The following is a 12697-nucleotide window of genomic DNA, read 5'->3' on the forward strand; positions in this document are numbered from 1 at the left end:
ACAGCAGAGAGCTGGACCAGAAGAGGAGCAACCGGGACTAGAACCCGGCGCCCACATGGGATGCCGACACTGCAGGTGGAGGATTAACCAAGTGAGCCACGGCGCCAGTGCCTACATTCTATCTAAACTTACATATCCACGATAAACTACAGACATTGAGGGGTCCTCATCAGGGGATAACACTTGGAGGTGTACACGTGGCTAGTGTTTCTCCTCACCTGCTTCACATTCTCCCCTTTCCAATGCGTTAGATGTTTGTGAGTAAAAGTTACGTTTTTAACTTATTTCCTTCTGTATTCTGCAGCCTGTGTGGTGTCGTTCAGCACATAGTCCAGCACAAACTATATGTTCAATAAAAATGTTTTTGATGTTTGAATGTGGAAAATTTCAAACACTTACAAAGTGCACAGAAGGTCCATTCAGCCCTGGGTAGCACACAGCCCAGCTTCCGCAGCTACCGACACCGACACGCTGCCATTTCCACTTCTTGTCTCTTGCTCAACCGTAGTCCTATGGGAGCTGAAATCGACATACATCAGAATGCCCCAGTGACAAAGGAAACTAGCTGTGCGATTCTGACGGATGGACACGGCTCTCTCGGCCACATCTCAGCCCTTCTGCTCCAGGAAGCACCTCGTGTCCCTCTGCAGGGGTCCTTCACTGAGCATGGCCCCTTTTTTCATGTTAGAAAAGATTTGCCCGGTCTACAAGATCATCTAACACAAGCAAGTCTATTTGCTCTTTTGTGTCCAGATTCTTTCACTCCACTTAAAGACTGTGAGGTTCATCCAGTCAGCAGGTTTTGTTTTTTAACAGCAAAATGTTCTGAACTAGCAGGTGGCAGAGGGGCCAGAGGGGCCAGAGGGCTCGGGGGAGGAACGGATTGGGCAAGCAGGTTGGCATAGTCTGTGGGAGGCCTTTGGAAGCCGGGAAGAGGAACTTTTACTCTCTTGTGCTGGCTGCCTGTCAATGGCCTGCTTTGTACTTGCTGGGGAGGGTCCGGGAACTCTTCTGCACTGTTTTCGTGAGTCACTGCTGTGCCACTGAGTGGCGGTGCCTGTTGCCAGCGCTGCTTGGAGCGGGGGCATTCACATCTCCCCCAGAAGACCCGGTACATCTGCGAGGCCCATCCTATATCCTCTGGAAAGCGAGGAAAAAGGAGCTCAGAACTTGGCACCTGCCCTTGAGAGAACGCTCCCGCCTCCCAGGAAGGGGAGGTGTGGGAGCTGGAAGTGGGAAGGTCAGGAAGAGCAGTGAGGGAGCCCCAGGCCGGAGTGGGGCAGTGGGAGCTGGCTGGGGCCCAAATTTGGCAACTCAGGCCCTGGCTTTATATTGCGTGGGGGACAGAACTGGATTGTCTGCAGGGCTGCCAAGTCTGTTTTGACTCGTCAACAGGGCAGCCATCAAATGCAATAGCAATACAACATTTGCTGATGGGATTAGCTAAGACACCCAGCATTCGGGCACAGGACTAGGAATCCAGACCAGGACACAGAGGAAGCAGCCACTCCAATATGGGGAGCAGGTGTCCCGAGCAGAGGCTTAACCTTCTGCCCTACAACGCCCACCCCAGGCAACTGGCTGGAGGCTAGCTCCAGTTTCTTGCCAAGGGAGTCTCCCCAGCTGGCTTTGCTGACAAAGTCCGTGAGAGTCGTCAGAAGAAGAAAGTGTATGAAAAAGATGGCGGCCACTGACTTTTAGAACCTGCTCTCAAAAGTGACGCTCTTGGATTTTATTCATTGAATTCGAGTTGGCAGCCCGTCCACGCGAGGAGAGGGGACAAGGGCAGGAATCCTGAAAGGCAGAGCTCACTGAGAGCTGGGTGGGAAGCTGCCTACCCCACAAGGGGACAGGGACCAAAGTAGCCCCTTGGGCTGCAAGTCGGGACCCAGGCAGTGAGCTCAGTGTGGTCATGGTGAGTGTGAGGTGAGCTGTGCATCCAAGACCACACGCAGAGCCATTTCAGCCATGTGAGAGCTCGGGGAGGGTGGTCTGGGGACAGTAGGCAGCCCCTGTTGGCCTGTGCAGGACAAGTCGTCTTAACTCCCTTGCACACATTTGCACAATAACTGAGTCATCACTTAGACCACTGGCCACTGGGTGTGTCCTTGTGGGCTCCAGGGGACCCCTTCAGGTGGTTGCAGAAAATTCCAGAAGCACTGAGGAGACTGACCTTGAGCATGGGCTTGACCCTTGCAGGTGAAAGCAGTCACTTAAACTTCTTGTTTGTTTTGAGACAGAATAAGGTCTAAAAAATGGTTTGCTTTAACCCTAGAAATGGGTTATTTCTGTTTTGAACAAGGATGTAACATCTACCTGTTCTGCCTCACAGAGCCCTTGTGGGAGTCCAGTGAAACAATATTTATCAATGCATTTTCTTTTTTTTTAAGATTTTTTTATTTGACACATAGAGTTAGACAGTGAGAGAGAGAGAGAGAGAGAGAGAGAAAGGTCTTCCTTCTGTTGGTTCACCCCCCAAATGGCCGCTATGGCCAGCGCGTTGCGCCGATCCAAAGCCAGGAGACAGGTGCTTCCTCCTGGTCTCCCATGTGGGTGCGGGGGCCCAAGGACTTGGGCCATCTTCTACTGCTTTCCCAGGCCACAGCAGAGAGCTGGATCAGAAGTGGATCAGGCAGGGCTTGAACCAGCGCCCATATGGGATGCCAGCACTACAAGCCGGGGTTTTAACCCACTGCACCACGGTGCTGGCCCCTATATCTCCATCTTTACTCTTTGCGTCTTTTCCTGGATTCAGACCAGGGACACACGCTGTCCTCATGCTTGTCTCCACGCATCTCTTAGTTTGCCAGACCTTCCTTGTGAAACACTTCTTGTCACCATGTCACCCTCTGTGTAAAGCAGCTCTCAAGCCACTGTTGCGTCCTCCCACTGTTGCCCCATTGTCCCCCCCCAACCCTACCGGCCCCTGACCCCTCCGCCCAGCCCCACTGCCCTGCTGAGCACTGTCCTGAGGGCTTCTCCCATGGGTGTGGAAGCTGTGCCCAGCCCCCATCTCTGAGGCCTTGCGTCTACCGACACCACCTGCCGTAGAGTAGGCTCCGCTCTGGTGTGCATGGTATCGTTCACTCCCTCTCTCTGTAATGTTGACTTGAGACCATTGTGCCGTCACTTTTTAAAGTCACAGATGCCACTCCACTTGCTGAAGATGTGTTTGGTTTTTACAAGTGCTGCGTGGAGAGTTGCTTTGATGACGCCTGTCTTACGGCTGAGAAAACGGAGGCTTAAGGCAACGCAGTTAACACAGATCAGAGCCAACAGCCGAGGCCAGGCTCACAGGCTCCCTTCCACCCAGGGCTCGCCTGACATTCACTCCCGTGATGGGGAGACATCGTGTCCCCCAAGTCTTTTATTTTTATAAAAATATACTTATGATTTGAAAGGTAGAATGACAGAGACAGAGAGAGGGAGATCTTCCATCTGCTGGTTCACTCCTCAAATGGCTGTAACATCCAGGTCTGGGCAGACAGGAACCAGGAGCTCAGAACTCCATCTGGGTCTCCACATGGGTGCAGGGGCCCAAACACTTAGACCATCTTCTGCTGCTTTGAGAGGCGCATTAGCAGGGAGCTGGATCAGAAGCAGAGCAGTGGGGACTTGAACCGGCTCTCCAGTATGGGCTACCAGCACTCTAAGTGGTGGCTTAACCCACTGTACCACCATGTTGATGCCTTTCCAAGTCTTTTGAATTCTCCAAAATAACTGGAGATTTTCCTCAAGGATAGAAAATAAAATTAAAAAAACCCAGTGCTGTGGCGTAGTAGATGAAGCCTCCACCCATGGTGCCGGCATCCTGTATGGATGCTGGTTTGTGTCTTGGCGGCTCCTCTTCCAATCCAGCTCCCTGCTAGTTGCCTGGGAAAGAGTAGAAGACGGCCCAAGTCTTTGTAGGAAACCCACAAGAAGCTCCTGGCTCCTGGCTTCGAATGAGCCCAGCTCTAGCCATTGCAGCCATTTGGGGAGTGAACCAGCAGATGGAAGACCTCTTTCTCTGTCTCTCCCTCTCTCTATCTATAACTCTGCCTCTCAAATAAGTAAATAAATCTTTTTTAAAAATAAAAAAGTTAAAATGATGGATGCAACCTTCTGTCACTGTATATATATATATATGCATATGCCATAATTGATTAATTATTTAAAATATAAATTGATGAAAAAATGGTTAACTTGGATTTTGCAAGCATATTTAACAAAAATGTTATATTTCTGGGAATACTGCATATCTGTTTTGAATATAAATGCTGAAAACTTTCCATTTCTGGTCAGTTAGTCTGACTATTCCATTAGATATCTACATTAAATGGAGCACCATACTGTCTTAAGATTTATGCTTTTACACGGACAGATTCCAGGGTGTAGCACTTTAATCTATAAAAAGTACTAACTAAAAGTAACCGTTACCATGGCAACGCAGTGCCTGCCTTAGTGGCTTCCAGAGGCAAAGCACTTTGGAGATGAGCATTCACGGGTGCCCCAGACCAATCGAAACTCCGTGGGATGGATTTTCACTCACGGCTAACGCTTGGAGTTTCACTCCTAGGTTCAAAGCGGATCACGGGGCTTGCCGCATTCATTTACATTTTTCAGTTAAAGTGTTTTCTTAGTGAGAGCTGATTTCCTCTATGTGCTCAAAAAACAGATTTAAAATGCAGCTAGGGAAGTGAGGTCCAGGCAGAGCTAGGACGATTTGGCAAAAGAAAAGCAAGGGAGGGAAGCCTCCCCCCCGCACCGCCACGTGGCAGCACATCGCAGACCACAGCAGTCCACGACCTGGTTCTGGCAGAGGAGACACAGAGAGGTGGGTGCCACCTCGTGCGAGCCCCTGAGCTGCCCTACGCAGACTTGGGGTGGGGCCTAGCAGGTGGCAGCGTCCCAGAGCAGTGGGGAAAAGCGAGAGGTATAAGGCACTGTGGAACAGCTTGTCTCGGTCCAGTTTCCACTGCTATACCTGAAGACTGGAGACTGGGCCATCCACAGAGAACAGAGGCATATTTCCTCTCATTCCAGAGCGTGGCAGGTGCTGGCCAAGGTGCTGGTTCCTGCTGCTGGTCGGCTTGGGTGTCGTGACACGGTGGGAGGAGGGCGGATGAGCCAGCTCAGGTGTCTCCCCCTCTTATAAAGCTGCTAATCCCATCCTGGAGACGCCACTCTCCCGTCCTCATCCCTCTCAAAGGCCCCACTTCCAAATCCCAGCAGCGGATGGGTGTGAGGATGGAGTCCCCAGCACCCGAGGCATTGGGGACCACATTCTGGTAAGAGCACAGCACTGCACCCTGATCTCACAGGGCTTTTTTTCTTTGAAAGGCAAAGTCCTTTGGGATTCGATGTGAAGAGTGACACACAAAGCACCTACAGAGAGGTGAGGGGCAATGTCGTTGAGCCCTCAGGGAGATCTCTTATAACAGTCTCCCAAGCACGAATCGCAGGGAAAGCCGTGATGGGAGTGACCATTTCTATTCAGTGATGTCATCATAGTCAAGGTTAGCAGAAAGCGGCATTCTGTAAGAAGGTATCTGAAATGAATAAAGTTGACAAGGGATTAGGGAACTGAACAGAACTGAACAGAAGAGTATTGGCTGTGGTGATGGAAATGACAAAGCATGGACACTGGCCACACGTGGCTCCTGAGCCCCAGTAATGTGGCCAAGATGACAGAACTGGCTTTTTTTTTTTTTTTTGAAGATTTTATTTATTTATTTGAGAGGTAGAGTTACAGACAGTGAGAGGTAGAGAAAGAGAGAGAAAGGTCTTCCGTCCGCTGGTTCACTCCCCAGATGGCCACAATGGCTGGAGCTGCTCTGATCTGAAGCCAGGAACCAGATGCTTCTTTCCGGTCTCCCATGTGGGTGCAGGGGCCCAAGGACTTGGGCCATCCTCCACTGCTTTCCCAGGCCATAGCAGAGAGCTGGATTGGAAGAGGAACAGCTGGGACTGGAACCGGCACCCACATGAGATGTCGGCGCTGCAGGTGGAGGATTAACCTACTGCGCCACAGCTCCGGCCCCAAAGAAGAGCTGGTTTTTTAATTCTACTTAACTCGAATTTTAATGCTAGAAGCCACAGGGCCTTGTTGGCTAGTGTATTGCAGAACACAGACCTACCGTAGGTGAGGAGCTACTGCAACTCAGTAAGAAAAGACAGAAACTCCAAATACAAATAGGGGAAACGAAAAATGGACTCACCTTAACTTCTTCCTGTAATTCTTCTCTTCTATCCCCGTTTCTTTGCTCATTGTCTTCCTATTGTGTTGTACGTATGCATTTCTGGAACCCACGAATGTTCTCCAGGGTTCTTCGGAGAAACAGGACTAACAGGATCTGCGTGGTCTTGGAGACAGGTGGGAGGGGAATGACTCCCACCGCTGTGGGGGCTGGGACGCCCCGCGACAGGCCAGGTGCAGGCTGCAGAGCCAGCGTCTCAGACTGGGGACCAGATGGAGTGACTTTCCAAAGAGCAAAGGTTTATGCTGCTTTGTGATTCATGATTGTGAAGACCAACAAGGTCAAGACCAAGGGGCCACCTCTGCTGAGGTCATTCTTGTTGGGTGAGGATTCTCCGCAGAGTCTCAGGGCGGTGCGGGGCCTCATGTGTGGGACACCGAGTCCCAGCTCAGGCCTCTGCTCTTCTTACAACGCCACCATGTCCTTGGGTTAGGGCACAACCCTTATGGCTTGTTTCATCCTCATCACCTCTCCAAACACCACAGCTGGATGAAGTTTCTACCCTCTTTTTTTTTTTTTTTTTTAAAGAAATTTCATTTCTTTGAAAGGCAGAGTTTCAGACACACACACACACACAAACACACACACACAAGGAGATCTTCCACTGGCTGGTTCACTCCCCCAAATGGCTGCAATGGCCAGGGTTGGGCCAGGCCAAAATCAGAAGCCAGGACCCAGGAGCTTCTCCCAGGTCTCCCACAGGGAGGCAGGGGCCCAGGCACTTGAGCCGTCTTCTGCTGCCTTCCTTGCCACATTAACAGGGAGCTGGTCTGGAAGTGGGGCAGCTAGGACGCGACCTGGCACTCCTTTGGGCTGCTGGCACTGAAGGCGGCTTAACCGGCTCCACCAGGACACCGGCCCTCTGCCCTCTTAGACAGCCCCAGCTTTGGTGGGACATTCACACTGCAGCGCCCTAGGATAGGTGCATGGTAGCATGACTGTGTCTGAGTTTGAAGGCCTCAGACCAGGAAGCCAGCAGCCTAACTCTGTCCAAGGCCAAAGGCCCAGGGTGTGAGCGTGTTTGGAGCCGGGGGTGGGGAGTGGTGCTGGGGTGAATCCTGGAGTCTGAAGCCCAGTGCTTCGCCAGGTTTCTGGGTATTCCCCAGTCCAGTCGAGTCGGCCCTGAAATTGCCGATCACCCAGCCCTGGCCCAGCGCCTCCCTGCCAGTGAGAGGGAGCGCAAACCCCAGAACTCTCCCCGTGGGCTGGCTCCTCCGCCTGAGCTCAGCCGGTCTTGGAGCCTCTGCAAGCTGGGCCAGAACTGGTGAGGGGGAAGCGCCGCACGCTCATGCGATGTGCACAGCCCGTGTCTCTGGCAAACTGTTTGCTGCAGCTCATTATCAAGAAGAAGTGGTGGGGCTGGTGCTGTGGTGTAGCAGGTAAAGCTGCCGCCTGCAGTGCCGGCATCCCATATGGGTGCTGGTTTGAGTCCTGGCTGCTCCACTTCCAATCCAGCTCTCTGCTGTGGCCTGGGAAGGCAGTAGAAGATGGCCCAAGTCCTTGGGCCCCTGTACACCCCATAAGAGACGTGGAAGAAGCTCCTGGCTCCTGGCTTCGAATCAGCACAGCTCCGGCCGTTGCAGCCATCTGGGGAGTGAACCAGTGAATGGAAGACCTCTCTCTCTGCCTCTCTGTCACCCTGCCTTTCAAATAAATAAATAAATCTTAAAAAAAGAGAAAGAAATAAGAAGTGGATTCACCAGCAGAAACCCGAATGACTTCTGAGACAGTGAACAAAGTCCTCAGTCATCCCAGCTCCAGCAGGCTGTTTCCGGAGGACACAGCATTGCTCTCGCGGCTTTATGCAGCCAGGAAGAAGTTCTAACTTCACGGAAAGCTAGTACATCTTTTAGTAAGAGAAAATGGAGGGAATGGTAACTTATTACTTAACTGGGCAGGGAGGTGTTCCCTGTTCTTTGTGTCATTGTGCGCTCCGAGAAGCCCAGTTGAAGCAGAGAGACCCAGGGGCAGAATGAAGCTGAGAGGACGCGGGGCTGTCCAGGGGTGGCAGGAGTGTTCACTGTTCCATGCTGGGAAGACAGGACTGGGACTGTGCATTCCAGTGACCTGCGCATGTCACTGAGCAGTGGGTGTGACTGCGCCACGTGGGACTGAGCCATGCATGGTCTGGATTGTGCGTGACTGCGCCACGTGGGACTGAGCCATGCATGGTCTGGATTGTGCATGACTGCGCCACGTGGGACTGAGCCATGCATGGTCTGGATTGTGTGTGACTGCGCCACGTGGGACTGAGCCATGCATGGTCTGGATTGTGCATGACTGCGCCACGTGGGACTGAGCCATGCATGGTCTGGATTGTGTGTGACTGCGCCACGTGGGACTGAGCCATGCATGGTCTGGATTGTGTGTGACTGCGCCACGTGGGACTGAGCCATGCATGGTCTGGATTGTGTGTGACTGCGCCACGTGGGACTGAGCCATGCATGGTCTGGATTGTGCGTGACTGCGCCACGTGGGACTGAGCCATGCATGGTCTGGATTGTGCATGACTGCGCCACGTGGGACTGAGCCATGCATGGTCTGGATTGTGTGTGACTGCGCCACGTGGGACTGAGCCATGCATGGTCTGGATTGTGCATGACTGCGCCACGTGGGACTGAGCCATGCATGGTCTGGATTGTGTGTGACTGCGCCACGTGGGACTGAGCCATGCATGGTCTGGATTGTGCGTGACTGCGCCACGTGGGACTGAGCCATGCATGGTCTGGATTGTGCGTGACTGCGCCACGTGGGACTGAGCCATGCATGGTCTGGATTGTGTGACTGCGCCACGTGGGACTGAGCCATGCATGGTCTGGATTGTGCGTGACTGCGCCACGTGGGACTGAGCCATGCATGGTCTGGATTGTGTGTGACTGCGCCACGTGGGACTGAGCCATGCATGGTCTGGATTGTGCGTGACTGCGCCACGTGGGACTGAGCCATGCATGGTCTGGATTGTGTGTGACTGCGCCACGTGGGACTGAGCCATGCATGGTCTGGATTGTGTGTGACTGCGCCACGTGGGACTGAGCCATGCGTGTTTCTGAATTGTGTATCATGAGCCACATGTGACTGAGCCATGCATGGTCTGGATTGTGCGTGACTGTGCCACGTGGGACTGAGCCATGCGTGTTTCTGAATTGTGTATCATGAGCCACATGTGACTGAGCCATGCATGGTCTGGATTGTGCGTGACTGTGCCACGTGGGACTGAGCCATGCGTGTTTCTGAATTGTGTATCATGAGCCACATGTGACTGAGCCATGCATGGTCTGGATTGTGTGTGACTGCGCCACGTGGGACTGAGCCATGCATGGTCTGGATTGTGTGTGACTGCGCCACGTGGGACTGAGCCATGCATGGTCTGGATTGTGCGTGACTGCGCCACGTGGGACTGAGCCATGCGTGTTTCTGAATTGTGTGTCATGATCCACATGTGACTGAGCCATGCATGGTCTGGATTGTGCGTGTCATGAGCCACGTGTGACTGATCCGTGTGTGTTTCTGCAGGGTGGGAGTGTGAGTGGAGAGGGCAGATAGCATTTTGCTCAGGACAGCGTGCTTTGATGGAGGAATGATCTGCCCCCTCTGTTGGGCAACAAAGCAGGTTGTTTCTACACCAGTATTGAACTGGAGGGTATGAAATGGTCCTTTCCGGGACAAAGATGGATGCAGACACGGCCCCTCTTATGGTTCATCCTGCCCTGCAGCCCTCAGCTAGGAAAAGCCCTGGACCTGCCTGAGAGAGTCACAGGCAGGCAGCGAGGTCCTGAGGGCCCTGGCCTGGGCAGGAAAGGGGATTGGTTGCCTCCAGAACCGGAGACCAAGGTCCAGGTGACCCATGACACAGGCCAGAGTGCGACCTATGGCCACGAGTCTGCAGAGGGAGCGCAGCAAGCATAGCCCTCACCTGTCCCTAATGCTAGCAGGGCCCTCACCTGTCCCTAATGCTAGCAGGGCCCTCACCTGTCCCTAATGTTAACAGAGCCTCACCTGTCGCTAATGTTAGCAGAGCCTCACCTGTCGCTAATGTTAGCAGAGCCTCACCTGTCCCTAAAGTTAGCAGGGCCCTTGCCTGTCCCTAATGTTAACAGGGCCTCACCTGTCCCTAATGTTAGCTGGGCCTCGCCTGTCCCTAATGTTAGCAGGGCCCTCACCTGTCCCTAATGTTAGCAGAGCGTCATCTGTCCCTAATGGTAGCAGAGCCTCCCCTGTCCCTAATGTTAGCAGGGCCTCACCTGTCCCTAATGTTAGCAGGGCCTCACCTGTCCCTAATGTTAGCAGAGTGTCATATGTCCCTAATGGTAGCAGAGCCTCCCCTGTCCCTAATGCTAGCAGGGCCCTCACTTGTCCCTAATGTTAACAGGGCCCTCACCTGTCCCTAATGTTAGCAGAGCGTCATCTGTCCCTAATGTTAGCAGAGCGTCATCTGTCCCTAATGTTAGCAGGGTTTTACCAAAGGAGTTACACAGACCCATATGCCATGCAGCCAGCTGACACCATTGCTCTTTAAAATTCCAAGCCCAGGGACCGGCACTGTGGTATAGTAGGTTAAGCCTCCGCCTGCAGCACCGGCATTCCATATGGGCTCCTGTTCAAGTCCTGGCTGCTCCTCTTCCCATCCAGCTCTCTGCTATGGCCTGAGGAAGCAGTGCAAGATGGCCCAAGTGCTTGGGCCCCTGCACCCATGTGGGAGACCGGAATAAGCTCCTGGCTTCTGGCTTCAGATTGGCCCAGATCCAGCCATTGCGGCCATTTGGGGGAGTGAACCAGTGAATGGAAGACCTCTCTCTCTCTGTCTTCCTCCCTGTCTGTAAATCTACCTCTTAAATAAATAAATAAATATTTAAAACTCTAAGCCCAGCACTTGGGTTTAAATATCCTGTCAAAGGACAATATTATAGCAATTTAGTTATAAATTGGTCTTCTTTTTGATTCTAGAACTGGGCAACATTTCATTCCATAAAATAGAATAAGTATTTCACAGTGGTTTTTCTACTTACTACTTGCTCAATTCTTTATTTGGTGGAAGCCTAAGCTTGGGATTCTAAAATGAACCGAGAATATGTCATTGTGAAAATTTAAGGAAAAGGTAAGAAAGGAAAGAGGAGAGAGGGTGGGAGGAAGGATAGTGTGAGAAGAATCTTATGCTCTTAAATCTGTACATATGAAACACATGAAATTTGTTCAGCTAATATAAATAAAAATAAATCTAAATGAACAATTTAATAAGAAGAAGGAGAAACATTCCAGTGAGCTGAGCAGAGGAGTTTGGCTTTATAGACAGAAAGGAGCCTAAGGAAGCAGAAACAACAACGCAAAGAACAGATTGGTCATGACGATGTTTCTGATTTGTTAGAGAGACAAAACAACGGGAAAATAATTAGTTACATCAGCGGGTTATTTCGGGTTATGGTTTCCATGTAAGGTGAAGCAGAGAGGACTTACCGTGCCGGCTGAAACTGCCCTGCATGGTACACGCAGGGTCTCAGGGCCGTCCCCCATGCTGCAGCCCACCAGCGCCCTGAACAAGAAGTTCTAGAATGTTCTCTCTGGCAACCCCAGAGCTCTTCCTGTGTATCCTGGTTGTAGCAGTAACTAGAGAAACCGTGCTTTTCCTGGCCCACGTTTCAAGGCCCTGGAAAGCAGAGGGCGGGAAAGGCAGAGTTCTACCCTCATCTCTCCAGGGCTTTCCTGAGCGTCAAGGGAAGCATTATGCTTTCAAGTTATTGTGTAACAGTGGTGTTTATGTGCTTAGTCTTTTCGCCTGGGGGAAAAAGCATTTCTTCTAAAACCTGAAAATGTTTTTCTAGGTTTGTATCTCTGGATAATGATTTTCTTTAACACACAAAGCAATATAATGACACAGAAGCTGTTGATGCTCAGAGATCCAATAACCACTCATAATGTAGTGACTTTCCCCTGCAGCCCACTGTTTGCTTGGAGATAAAAATAGAGATTTCAACCTCAGAGCAGAGAGCCGCTTATTGTATTTATCTAGTGTGTTATAATTAAAACTGTTGTGAATTCTGCAGCTTCATCTTGCAGAGGTTGAGAAAACCTTTTTTCAGTTTGGTTCAAGTAAATTCACACTTCCTGAGTTCCATGTTGTGTTTTAGGGTCTAAAAATGAACCCAAGATTAGAACACAACATGACCGCGGCGTCATGGTATGCCCAGCCCCGAGAAGACAGAAAGAATGTGGGCAGTGCCCAGCGGATATGCAAATGGCACGTTCGTCAATGCCACTGAAGCGTTGTACATAAATTTAAACCCAAGGATGTTATTGTTCATGTTTTTTGGTTTTTTTTTCCCCCCTCAACTTTTAATTGAGGTCAACTCCTCACACCAACGTGAACTCTACACTCATCTTAGCAACTGAATTTTTTAGAAAAATCTGTTGGAAGCACGATAAGAAAAGTTCCCGGTGTGAAGAGGTCACTAATGGACATGTGC

The 12697-nt window shown here is 51.3% G+C and overlaps 1 long non-coding RNA gene across 1 annotated transcript; it reads right to left on the reverse strand.

Moving 5' to 3' along the window:
- Nucleotides 1-4559: 4559 nt before the first annotated feature.
- On the reverse strand, nucleotides 4560-11816 carry LOC103351286 (uncharacterized). The gene is made up of 3 exons (XR_011380558.1): nucleotides 11691-11816; nucleotides 6201-6344; nucleotides 4560-5531 (listed from the first exon to the last, which is right to left on the reverse strand). It is a non-coding gene; the product is annotated as an uncharacterized lncRNA (long non-coding RNA).
- Between the last annotated feature and the right edge of the window lie 881 nt (nucleotides 11817-12697).

This window comes from Oryctolagus cuniculus, chromosome 12, assembly GCF_964237555.1.
Source record: "Oryctolagus cuniculus chromosome 12, mOryCun1.1, whole genome shotgun sequence".
NCBI classification, from domain to species: Eukaryota; Metazoa; Chordata; class Mammalia; order Lagomorpha; family Leporidae; genus Oryctolagus; species Oryctolagus cuniculus.